A 13,198-nucleotide genomic window follows, 5' to 3' on the forward strand; every position below is an offset into this window, starting at 1 on the left:
CCGAATAGTACCGGTTATGATGCACCGCGATAAGAAAATTGCGTCGAAACAAAAATGGTATAAAGTCTGATCTAATTCTAATCGAAATTGAAAACGTGTGGTAATAAAATAACAACTAGTCAGGTCGACCTTTGTGGACATAAACAATAATTACATGACAAAATAGACGATTACGAATATAATGCTAGTAGTAATTATAAAATAGCTATTCATATTTTGTTTATTGGAAAAAATGTGACCAACACAATATGTAAGTTGTGTGTGGCATTGGAAACCACAATCTCCTGAAAACTCGGAGTTGCGTACCTACTAAATCAGGAGTCGGCAAGCTTTTGCAGTATAAAGCTAAATATGAGTAACAAAACAATATTTAGAATTCTTTCGAGAGCCATAAATATAATTTTATACAAAATAAACCACACACAAGCATTCTTTAAAATAAATGTAAAGTAAATGATAACCTAGCATATCCGTGCTTCATATAATGCCCGAGTCCTCCTATATAAATTTTATTCTCACATAATAAACAAATAATTAGGAATACTATGGAAAAGTGAACATTGCACAATGAGTGATTTGTCTGCCCAATGTCAATGTTTATTGTAATAATACGAACCTACATACTTTATGAAGTTAGGACTTAAAAATAAATTCTATCTTCACTGTAATATGGAAATTCTTACAGATTTTATTGGAAAATGTAACCTAACAACTTTTGTATTATCATCTGATATCAACATGACTCGACAAGCAATATTAACATTAATAGGAGATTGTAACCAGTAATTAAAAACAGAACCTGAAGTTCTTCACCAGCCTTTTCTCTTGTGTCACCGACAGAATACATGCTAATATAAAGAGAAGTGTTATAATTTTATTTTCAGATTCAATATTTCTGAATAACCACGCGCGCATATGTGGATATTTGCTTATCGCTGTATGAAACCACCATGTAAAATTAATTTGTAATACTAAGAAAAACCTCAACAATTAATCAATTTGTTTTAAATAAAGTTATAATATACCACAGGTAAATTGTTGATAGTCCCATACGATAAGGGAATACAATTAGTAATAATATGTAATCGATATATCGGTAGATTCTGATGACAAATTTGCCTAAGTTCGATTTTTACGTTGAGTCACTTAAACATATTGCAATATTTGCAACAAACAACCTTTTTTTTGTTGCCATTATTCGATGACAATCTCTGTTGAAGATAAAATCTAATATTCAGATACATTTCGGATTAGAAACGTGTTCTGTTGTATTTAAAAATATAATATCAGAATCACAATCGATTTAGTTAAACATCTTATCTTCTATAACATGTTATTAATTTTAATAACAAAATATTCATGTTTGATTTATCTAATAAATCTGTTATCAATTACATAATCAAAAATATTTTATACGTGAAGTGAAAGAAACACGAAATTGTAATCTTCATAAATTAAAATAATCCAAGAAATACTCGATAAGCATCACCGTCAAATTAATATTCACCAATATCTTTAAAATTCAGCCATTTGTGGTATATCGCAGCAAAGAAACACTCCCTTTTCAACCAAACATTATTTTAAGTATCGATTATATACGCACACACGAAATACTAGCAGCATTAAATACGTCGTATTATATTATTTTCATTGAGAAATCTAAAATTTAAACAGACACCACTTTGATAATAGATAATTTTTGTTGCCATGTCAATGATAAATATATAAAAAGAAGACACTGTATTGGCGCCAATATATATGTGGTGTCAATTTATTTAATTTGCCACTGTGAAATTAATGATTAAATTATTTAACGTTTATGGATAATGTATATATGCAGTATTCATACTTTTACGTAATATGTCAAATAAAAATATTTTAATACTTAATTGGTTATCGGGGAATCGAAATTGACAGATATATTACAAAATGTTTTATAGCATTCTTTTATGAAACATGAGACATAAATAAAAGTTTAGTTAAAAAAAATTGTCAACGTATGTATACGCATGTACGTTTATATGCGTTATTTATATGTTTGTAATCTGGTTGGCGAGTGTTATAATATAGTATTTGATATTTTTCGTAATTTACAATCTAATAATTTTGTAATTGGTTAATTTCTTGCCGTCTTCCACTTTTCTACAGCTTTTGAGCTGTCAAAAAGCGTCCCAATGTTTACTGAAATTTCAGTAGGTACATACATCTGCCGACATTTAATATTGGATTAAGACGATACTTCAGTGAAACGGCAAATAATTTTCAACTATAGGTGCGACGAAATTTTGGACTCGCTGGCAATCGGAGAGCGAACGTCGAGATGTGAACACGTCAATTTGTTTCGTGATGGCGACGGGGGTATTAATAATTAAATCGTGTAAAGATGACTAAAAACGTTACCCATTTACTTGAAAAGAAAACCATGTCAATGAATATATTATTATTGTTACTAATAGAACAATAAACAGAACATTAATTGGACACATTTTGGATTTATATGACAAACTATATTTCGTTCGGCACGCGTCATTTGCACAATCCGCGCATCGCCTAGCCACGATCTTTTTAGACCATGCCTCAACTGAGGTATAGCCATGCTAGATTTTTTAAGTAGTTGTAACAATGGCACGCTTTGGAAGCCACTAATCCATTTCTGATCATGTAACTTCGTCGATTTTTATACATTTTTGTAAATCTACTGAATTTTGATAAACTTCTGGCAATAAAAAATAATTTTGTGCTATTCACTTTTATAAAATAGGTATTTTTTTTAAAATATAGACTATTTATTACACTGTAAAGAATTTTATAAAATACTCTTCACGAAATTTCTTCTAAAGTCTATTATAATCGGCCATCAATATTTTCGCAACATCCATTTTATTTTAAGGCGTGGATGGCATTTTGATGTTACTTCGATTTAACGTAACTCTACATTATAAGTATGCATATTGGCCTAACATAGATACCTTATAATGTTGATGAGTGTGTTTATCGTACCTTAAAATATAAACAAAAAGGCAACATGAGAGAGATAGCGACACTCGATCAATCTTTCGACGACGTGTTTTCTCCGATATCCTCACATTTGTTGATTGATGGATTTATAATGATGTAGGTATAGTATGTTTAGGTACACATGACTTCAATTTGTAAGCAGAGTAGTTTAAAATTAGTACAATATGTACGTACGTTTAAAAATAATCAATCAATAATATTATTTATTTTGTTTAAGCGCACGTAGGTACATTGCTACATACTTGCACAAAAATGTATACAAAAATCATTTACGTCCATCCAAACTGAAACAATTTGTAAATATTCTTATTTTGAATAATGGGATTCGTCAGTATTTCCACTTATAGTTCAGCGAACGAAAATATATTTCGGTATGTTGGAATTCTGGCACGTGAAAATAAGTCTAATTTAATTTAACGTACGTCAAAGACTATTTTTTTTAATGTGTTAAAAGGGCTAGATGAAATGTTATAATAACAAAATATTCACTATTCCCCAATACATATTCAAGATCACATTATGATATTACCAATGATTAAACAATATTATAAATATAATAAGACGATTGTCTATGTAAACGTAAACCGTATTACCTAGTATTTATTTGTCAGTGCAATTATATTACTGACTTCTTGACTGATCGGATGATAGAAAGACGAGTTGAGCGATAGCAATCATTATTTTAAGGAATACCGTAGGACGTATGCCAGTGAATCCCCTTCTTCTAATAGAGAAACCATCAGAACAATCAATTACCACAGATTTTACAATAGTGATAAAAATACTAAAATTTTAATCTTACCTAGCACCTATATCTAGTAACATATGCCAACATAAAATAGAACTAAAATCTTAGACAATAATTAAGTACCTACTCGTCATTCGAATTTATCATATTACGTTGTATTAGAATATTAGAAATTATGATTAGCCGATATCAAACCTTTCAACCACGTAGTTCACAAATAATCTCTCAATTGAATAATCGTTCCACGCATACTGTGTTTGTCCGATAATGACGTAAATCTATTAAATACTAAATTCACATAGATAACTAAATTAATATTATCTAAATATATTCAAAATGTAACGCAGTGTACATGTGGATACAATAAACAACCATTAAAACAGTTCTGAATTTATTAATTTAAATATGTATGCATATAAAATTAAACTTAGTAGTTGGACATCATAAAAAAAATTAAATACCAAACAACTTCAAATTGAGATGATCCGAACGGAAAGTAATGAACAACTACACTCCCTTACAATTGAATAAGATGAGTTGTGAACTAAATGATAAAAAATGGCACACACCAAACGGAAGATTTCAATCCCCATTGTGTATTCGAAAAAACCAACAAATTTACCATTTTAGATATTTTTACACTCATCTGCCGTTGAGAAAATAACTATGGAATTGTTTTCCTAAACAAATGTTTTGCATATTAATATAAAATGCAAAACACGAATCGTTTTGTTGGAGTCGCGGTTAATTCTGCGGTAATTCAAAAACAATATTAAAACTGACTTTTATTGTTGGTACGTTTTTTGTATTTTTTTTATAATAGCATGATTTTGCATGCATAATAATATTAATGCCACACGTATTTATAGTTCCGCCAACATTACATAACCAGTAATGGAATAAATTAATGATAATATAATATTCGTAAGTATTATTTTTTTTAAATAAATTTACGACAGCACATACGATAAGGTTTAAAGGGGCACATTTAAATATTACTTACAATATTATTTAAAAAAATAAATTATTTTCAATAATTTGGCAAGAGAACAATAACACAAAATTGTAGATGTGTTGTAAAAAACGACAATTTCACAACAATTGCCAATTTTCCATAAATGTTTATTTGGTATTTTTGTTAAAGGATCTCACTCCATGTCCAAGTCAATCACTCAGATAATGGACGACATGCTTTGACTAAACAGAATAACATTAAAAAACAGTTCTAAAATAATTGCACTTTCACTCAAAAATTGGTTTGTTAAACCGTAAAGAAAACTTCTTCAAGAATGTGTTTTCAATAATAAAACGTTAAAGTCGCGCAGAGGTCAGACAAAAGAAAATCGAGGAAAACCCAATACATATTATATTTATAATAAAAACCCTGGGATCATTAGAAAGAATGGTGAAATAATAAGTTAGACCTATGGATCTTCATTAGGTAATTAATTAAGAATTGATATCAGGTTAAGCAAACTAATGTCATTAAACCAATAAATCAAATATTTTTTACTTAGGTATATGCATTTCGCCACGAAATGGTGAAATATCGCTAGTATCTACATTCTACCTTAACCAAAGATATGAGAAACCCTTCTTTTTCCAGATGGAACCTTGCAGGATTTACTTAACCTAACTTAGGTTTTCATAAGTGACATTTGCAATGTGATATAAACCAAAACCATTATAACTCTTCAAAGTTTATAAGAAAATTAGTAGATCATGGGTATTTTTTGCTTCACTCTAATTCATTTAAAATCCATTTCTATAGAAGAAGGTTTCCTTCAACATCTTTGAAGGTTACCAACAATAAGCTCTTAAATTTAAACACGTTCATGTTTCTAACCCAAAATGGTGTAAATGACGAGGGGCACAGCGAGCCATTGGACGATCAATATGAAAACATCAATGACGGATGAATCAAAAAAACCAAGATATCAATCGGCGAAAAAATCGACATCTTACATCGCATCCAGTGGCGTGCAGTTCATAGATGCTATAGATGCGGAGCTTGATAAAGTGATATGTAATAATAATTATATAGCCAATTTATTGTACAATTGAAGATAAATTTTACTTTACTTTTCTTAATGTTATAGGTATACTATTATTACGTAAATATTTCTGGAACGTAGCAAAGTTACAACTGCAATACTATAGGTTATACTACTTCATCGGCTGCATACCAAGTTACAAAAACCTAAGTGAATATAATAAGATGTAACTACAAAAATAGTGACAACATCCCTACAAGCAAAGGTCACCATACGCCAATGATCGCATATGGTCACGATAGTTGAAGGGGTTATGTTTTCTACAACGAAGGCCTCGAACGGAAGACATCGAAATATTGGAATACACCCTACTAAACGCATGATATCAGCAAAGCCTCCGGAAGGAAGGTACAGAATATGACGCAATGGGCGGACATGGGAGAGGCTTATGCCCAGCAGTTGACATTACAATGTTGAAAAAGTAAATAATATGGTCGATCGCAACGGCAAACTAATTTTATATTATTTGGTATTCCTGATACAAAATAGTGGCTCCGCGCCAAAAATGCGTTACGGTAGCAATACGAAACGAGCAATTCAAAAATTAACGATGGCATTAACCCATTAGATTTCTGAAGTTCCAATGGAATGATTTACTTATAAACATGTTCAGATAAGTAAAGCCACGTCGGCCTGTAAACAGATCGGTGTGTAGGTGGACTAGGCATAAATAGCATTCTTTCAATATTTCAAACTTCGGTATTTGATTAATTTTCGTGTTCTAAAGATAACCGTTGAAAACCGGGTCGATCCATACAACATCGATCAAAGCTGTCATACGAGGATTCACAAACGCCGAGAGCTCAATATAGATCTTAACCTCTGCCTGGTTATAATTGTTAGCTCGTGAAGACGAGTTGGAAATCTTGTATTTCACGAATCTCACTATATAGTGATTTAAATTTTCTGTACCTATATACATCTGCCATGCTTAAAGTGTTAAATTTTGATTAAGAATAAGGTTGACCGATATTAATTTATGAAGCCCTTCAAAAATAAGCCAGAATTTGGAAGCCTAAATATACGGATGGTCAAAAAATCTACTGTAATTTTGGACCGTTCCCTGGTGTCGTGGCCAAAAATAAAATAATTCATATTATTGTTCGCGCATAACTCAAACGGCGATCGGTGACAATTGCGTCGACGATTACCGAGAACACACGATAAGCATCTTCAATTATTGTCACTGATCTTCGATTGAGTCGTGAGCGAATAAAGACAATATTATATTTTGGCCACTACTCCAGTAAACGATCCAAAGTAACATTTCAAGACCGAGTGTACGATCGTGGTAGACGATCGGCGTGAGAATCTGGCGGTGTAATTTGACCTTAAGGTATGCTTGTTCGCAAATAATTAATAAGCATTGTATACAAACAGCTCAAAAGCTGTATCACAATTGTTTCCGAACATTTTTATCCAAACATTTACATACATGTCTTCTTCTTATTGTGCCATCACCTAGCGGAGGTCGGCCACCATCAAGGCGATCTTAGATTTCTAGTCTGCTACTCGGAACAGTTCGGTGGAGCTGCTCTCGTACCAATCACGGAGGTTCTTAAGCCACGAAATGCGGCGCCGTCCTCTGCTACGCTTACCATTGGTCTTTCCTTGAATGACAAGTTGGGGAATGCTGTACTTTTGTCCTATCATAATGTGGCCGAGGTACAGTAGTTTCCTGGTTTTGATATTACGCAGAACTTCTCGGTCTTTCCCCATTCGATTGAGAGTTTTAACATTAGTCACTCGGTCAGTCCAAGGAATTTTGAGGATGCGTTTATACAGCCACATCTCGAAAGCTTCAAGTCTCCGTGACATCTCTTGGTTTAGCGTCCTTACATTTACAGACATTAATTTAATTATGTTCTAATACAAATGTTCGTGTATTTTTGTAATGCGACGCGGGTCGAAAACGTGATCATGTACCGACCTAAAAACTTATCTGGAGAATGACCAAAAATGGAACTACGAACTACCATAGGACGCCATATTGAAAAACGTCATCCGAATGTCAGATTTTGCCAGCTACGCGTCGTGATTGGGTAGTTTTCGACAGTGGCTCCCCCATCTCATTCTCCAGATAAGTTTGTAGGTCTGTACAAATGGTTCTTCTTCTAGGTCTGGACTAAGATTCACATTATGAGACTTCTCGCCACACACAAACTATTGTTGTATTTAGTCGGCGCATTACGATTGAGTAATCCACTCGGTTTTTATTAATAGTTTTAAACCGAAAATAGCCGATCTTATCTGATATTTACAACAGCAATAAACCAGTTTCTGCAACGTTTTGTTTCTACGTCAAGTGTGAGCCAAGGTGACTTAAAAAACTGAAATAATGATCAGAATTAATTTAATTTCTCGCGGTTAGAAAAATTACAAAAGCTATTTCGCGGCTCTCTTAAAAAATTGATAAGATCAGTTACGTTAAACCGAATCTAAACGAGTGAGTTATAAATTCAGTGAGATTAGAATCAAAGGCTAAAATTAGTAAATTCGATCAATATTTTCGACATAATAATTACAAAATGGTCCGTGACGCAACCTATGGAAAGGCGATTAAATATTTCGTACATACAATATAGGGTAAGTTCGGGTAAATCGGATAAGTTAAGATAGTAATGGTTAAAAAAAAAACTATTCTGGGGTTCTACTAGGCATGGAAATGTCACTTTAATAAATTAATAAGTTAAGAAAAAAATATTAAAATACAGATTTTATATCATAATTTGTATTTCGTATTCAATTATTTTTATAATTTCACTTTAGCTTTGATTGCGACCCGCTATGGTATGGTATATTGCGTCGTATCGTATTTACTGAGCTCTTCCGTCTTCCCTAATGCCTGGGCACATTTCAGTTCATCGACGTTTCCGAGACATCTGCAAATCGCATCTGAATTCATTCGCGCTGTACCGTTTTGTACAACATCTTCCTGAACAGTATGTTTATTAAGACTTCTTAATTGACAAATAACTAAAATATAGATATCCTCTTTACCCAAACACCCAGAATAAACGAATATTTTAAATCAGCACGTTAATCATCACTTTTGTTAAAAAATAGCCTACAAATCCCGAAAAACTCGTGGACCAATCTAATCTATTGGCTATATTGAATTCTGAGTACAGAATCATAATATTGAAAGTAATAAACGAAAGTAAATGTCGTATCTGCTTTGCCTAGCGGTCTTCTAATTACCGAACTCCTTGGACCTCTAATCTAAAGTAACGTTTGAAACCAAATATCAATATTATGCACAATACAAAACAAATGGCTAATCATAATATTACGTTGTATTAGGAAATGATATTAATCTGGTGTGTTAAGTTTAACTACTGGGAAATAATTGAGACACAAAATATTTACACTATTTATCGCAAGTTCACTTTATTAAAACAACTGACCGGCACTGACATTAAAATTTATTTATATATATTAGAAAGGAGTATTATGGTGATGTATCTATTAGGGTATTACACTAATTAACATAACATGTCATCGGTATGTGAGCAATACATATTATACAGAGCATTGGAACGGAGCTCGGAGCAGGAGCACGGAGCACTGGAGCAATGGGATTTTACCCGGACTGCTCCGGATGTTTTTTTTATTATTAAATTTTCGTCCTAAAATCCAATGAAAATAGTATATTTTGACACTTGCAACACTCGAATTATTTGAAAAAGGCAACACTGCCGAGTGATAAATAACCTCACTTTTTTGACAGAAGAGGCAAAAATGAGAGACGATTTGCTGCCTGTAATTTTGTTTCATAGAATTAATAATGAAAATGACGATTATTTTAAAACTACGTATTTTTTAACATTTGTGTACATATAATACTTATTACTTAAAACTTTTTACCCGGAGCGGAACAGACCCTGGAGCGGAGCCGGAGCAAGTATTAGGTCCCGGAGCGGAGCAACTAAAGAAAAGGTCCGCTCCAACGCTCTGATATTATATATACCAATGAAATTCAGACATGTGACTCAACCGATGATAATAATTATCCTTTCGTCAAAGGCAATATTTGCTTTAACGTAAACCACACTATTCGCTTAGCCCGGACTTCCCCTAGCGATAATGCCGATAACATACCTAATATATGGCATGAAACGTAAAAGTAATCATGCCATTTTCTACTCTACTACTACTGCTATTTCGAAATTAAAAAATACTTTTTCGTGCGAAGTCGTTCACAGTATCACGTTGAGCTAGGTCAAGCACTGTTTGAAAGAATATTGTAGGGCGACTCAACCTTTTTTGGTTAGAGAAACCATTGGAAAATCCAGGTTGGAATTTCCAGATGAAGTTGGAGACTTCAATGGTTCCTCCAAAGAAAATAGGATGCCAGCAGGCAGCCCAAATTAACATACTTTTCAATCAATATGCGTGTTTGATAGTAAATATTAGTTAAACATTTACACTTCACACAATGAGAAATCACGTATGAAGACACGACTAAGGCACCTGAATGCACTTCATGTCGGTTTCGTTCTGTAATCTACCACGTCTGTATATTTGTATATAAACATGTGTTATCCACGATAGATGCTGTTGTTGTTGTTAGTTGTTGACTCGCTCTATTTGAGTGCAATTGGTGAGGATGGCTTTTGGGTCGGTCATCATTAATTTTGTCTTCGAGACATTTATTCTTCAACCTACTTTATGGCTTTCATTTACAATCGCCTGCCGGAATTATTTAGGATTAAAAAAAAACTTCAATGTCGCTCACAAAATGAATGGAATTAATATATTCGTAGTTAAATGGCAATTTCTCTGTTCTTCCAGTCAAATCACATATTTTTGAGAATCGGTGAATATTTTGAGTGAGATCGTATCGCCTTGCCGGACACCGTTGCAATTAGGAAATCTACAAGAAGCGGCTTACGACATTTTACTCGTTTTACTTACGATGTATATATAATTGAGCAGGTGCTGAAATTAAGAATAGCTCAACGTGTCACGGAAAGGACACGAAATAAACCAATTGATAATGAGACAGACAAGAGTTCGCCATGTAGCAGTGTTCACCCGAGGTCGTCAAAACCCAGATGGCCCCAAAATCAACATCGACGAAATCAAGTACGTGATAAATAAAAACAAGGGAACGATAAGGGTGGCGGAAATTTGGGAATGCCTTCATCCTGCAAGGTATAACGGCGGTGTATTTGGATCCTGGGGATGATTTACCCAATTGTTTCTCTATAAAAATCACTGAAGGAAGCTCCAGTTTGATGTGCACTCTAGTAAAAAAATATATTAACAGGTGAAAAGGATTAAGTATACTTGTTTATGCAATTACAGGTAGCAAAGCTCAATTTTTTGCCTCACTTTCATACGTTTTACGTCATTGCGTTTAAACGAAAGTTTCTTCAACACCTTTGGTTAGGATACATCCCACGGTGTGGTCATGCAAAGGATATGGTGATTCACATTGCATAAAGAATAAACAACATTCGTATTAAATATTTAATACAGATAATTAATTATTTTATCAAAGTCATCTTTTTTTAAACATACATTCACAATTATTACGTGACCCGATAAGTGACTTGCCGATACAACGGTGACTGACATAAGCGGAAGGAGTTTTGGTTGGTGCCAAGAGAATTTTAATGGGCTTACGTTATACTTATTTGTTTATTTATCGAATTCGCTGGCCATTTGATTGCTAATATAGCGCACTCCGGTGAAATGCACGTGTTACCCCGCTAATCGAATCAATCAAAATGATATATTATACTAATTTGAAGGACGCAGTGGAAAGATATCCATCGCTTCGTATTAGCGAGGATATATTATGTCAAATAGTCGCAAATGCATTCAATTTATTTTCATACTAAAAATAATTCATATTTAATGATGATGAGCAACGTCAAATCGAAGCGAATTAGAATTCTAAATGCATACACCAGATCATGTCTCGGTGACAAAGATGTTTAAGTGGTAATTTTAGTTTTATGCAATGATCGCAGTGGTGTTTTCACTTATGCAATCATCGCACTGGTTTAAAACGCCCAGGAAAAAAATGGAAATTTCTATTTCCATGAAAATGTAAGTAGGTATATTTTTTCTTTTTTATAGCATTTTAAAATAACTAAGTTTTTTTCGGAAATTATACAAAGAAATAACTTAAGAAATGTCAAAAAGTGGCAGCCATTTAATTGCTTCAGGAAATCGAAAATGCCACCATAACCATGTTTCATTCGTTCGGTAAATAAATTAAAATGTCAATAGAAATAGTGTTAATAACTCCTTCTGTATAGGTGGATAATCCAAAATCTTTGCTTACAGCTCATTTAACTAAAAGCCAACGTAACCTTTTTCAGATTCACTCTCATAATTTATTATATTTAGGCTCGTCTACAGAGATAAGGTTTTTGTTCAACGTTTTTAGTTAAATGTATGTAATGTTGACACCGTAAAAAAACACAAACACCGCGATTAGTTTTATTACTCAGCGTTATCATTGTTGAGTAAAATACTTATCTCCGAATACTGATAAAATACTACCAAAACAAACAATAAAAATAAAATATTCTTTACCCGTTGCCACGCAATCCGCCAAACAAGTAATGATTCTGTAGGTGTAGGTACTGACCTGAAAAAAGAGATAAAATGACGTCAGATTACATGTAAACATACAACTTATATAACGTTTATCAGCATCTACTTTCACAACAAATTTATACTGTTAGAAAAATATTTAAGCCCAGCGTCGATTTTCTTTGACACAAACGACGCAATCGATTCATCAGAAAATTTGAAAAAGGGTCTCAATACAGTTCCAGAAAGCACCAATACAATAATTAAATTATACACAAATTTTAAAAATATACATTTCCCAAAGTAAAACAAAATGCATGCAACTCTAACATCAAAGGTTCCTATAACATAACCAATCAACTTGTACTCATAAACAACTACTTAATATTAATATATCCAAGGATAAGGATAAATTGATAGTTTTTTTATGTATGGTAGTAGTATTAATTAGTGGAATTTATAGTTTTTATTTTACTTTTTATCGTGGGGGGCTCAAAATCAAACGGTGCCTCAGCATCTACGTCCCTAGACCTACCACTGTTTTCACCTGATAATACGTGCTAGAGAAATTAATTTGGTAAGTAGGTACTATCAATATTCAAAACTACACCAATAATTAAAAAAAATATAGTTTTAAGAGGAAATTTTAGAAATAGAAACGTTTATGAAAATACTGGTAATCTAACTTTATTTTCCTAATAAATATATTTGCACTAAGCATAGAAATATACTATAAAATAACGACTGTAAATTAGAGCCATATAATCAATTACTTACATTGATTGTGTGAATTTCCTACACTGGAGCAATAAATTAATGTGAATTA

At 32.7% G+C, this 13,198-nt stretch overlaps 1 protein-coding gene across 2 annotated transcripts in view; it reads right to left on the reverse strand.

The window, feature by feature from the left end:
- The window catches only part of Ip6k (Inositol hexakisphosphate kinase), a 158,191-nt gene that overhangs the window by 47,084 nt on the left and 97,909 nt on the right, over positions 1 to 13,198 (reverse strand). The window contains exon 2 of one of the 2 annotated variants that reach the window (XM_085944767.1): positions 12,373 to 12,427. The exons of the other annotated variant lie outside the window; for it this stretch is intronic. The gene's annotated coding sequence lies outside the window, so the exon portion shown is untranslated. The remainder of the gene's footprint in view (positions 1 to 12,372; positions 12,428 to 13,198) is intronic. 2 annotated transcript variants of the gene reach the window in all.

Source organism: Rhyacophila brunnea, unplaced genomic scaffold (assembly GCF_057557595.1).
Source record: "Rhyacophila brunnea isolate RB1 unplaced genomic scaffold, BYU_Rbru_1.0 scaffold_17, whole genome shotgun sequence".
Lineage (NCBI taxonomy): Eukaryota > Metazoa > Arthropoda > Insecta > Trichoptera > Rhyacophilidae > Rhyacophila > Rhyacophila brunnea.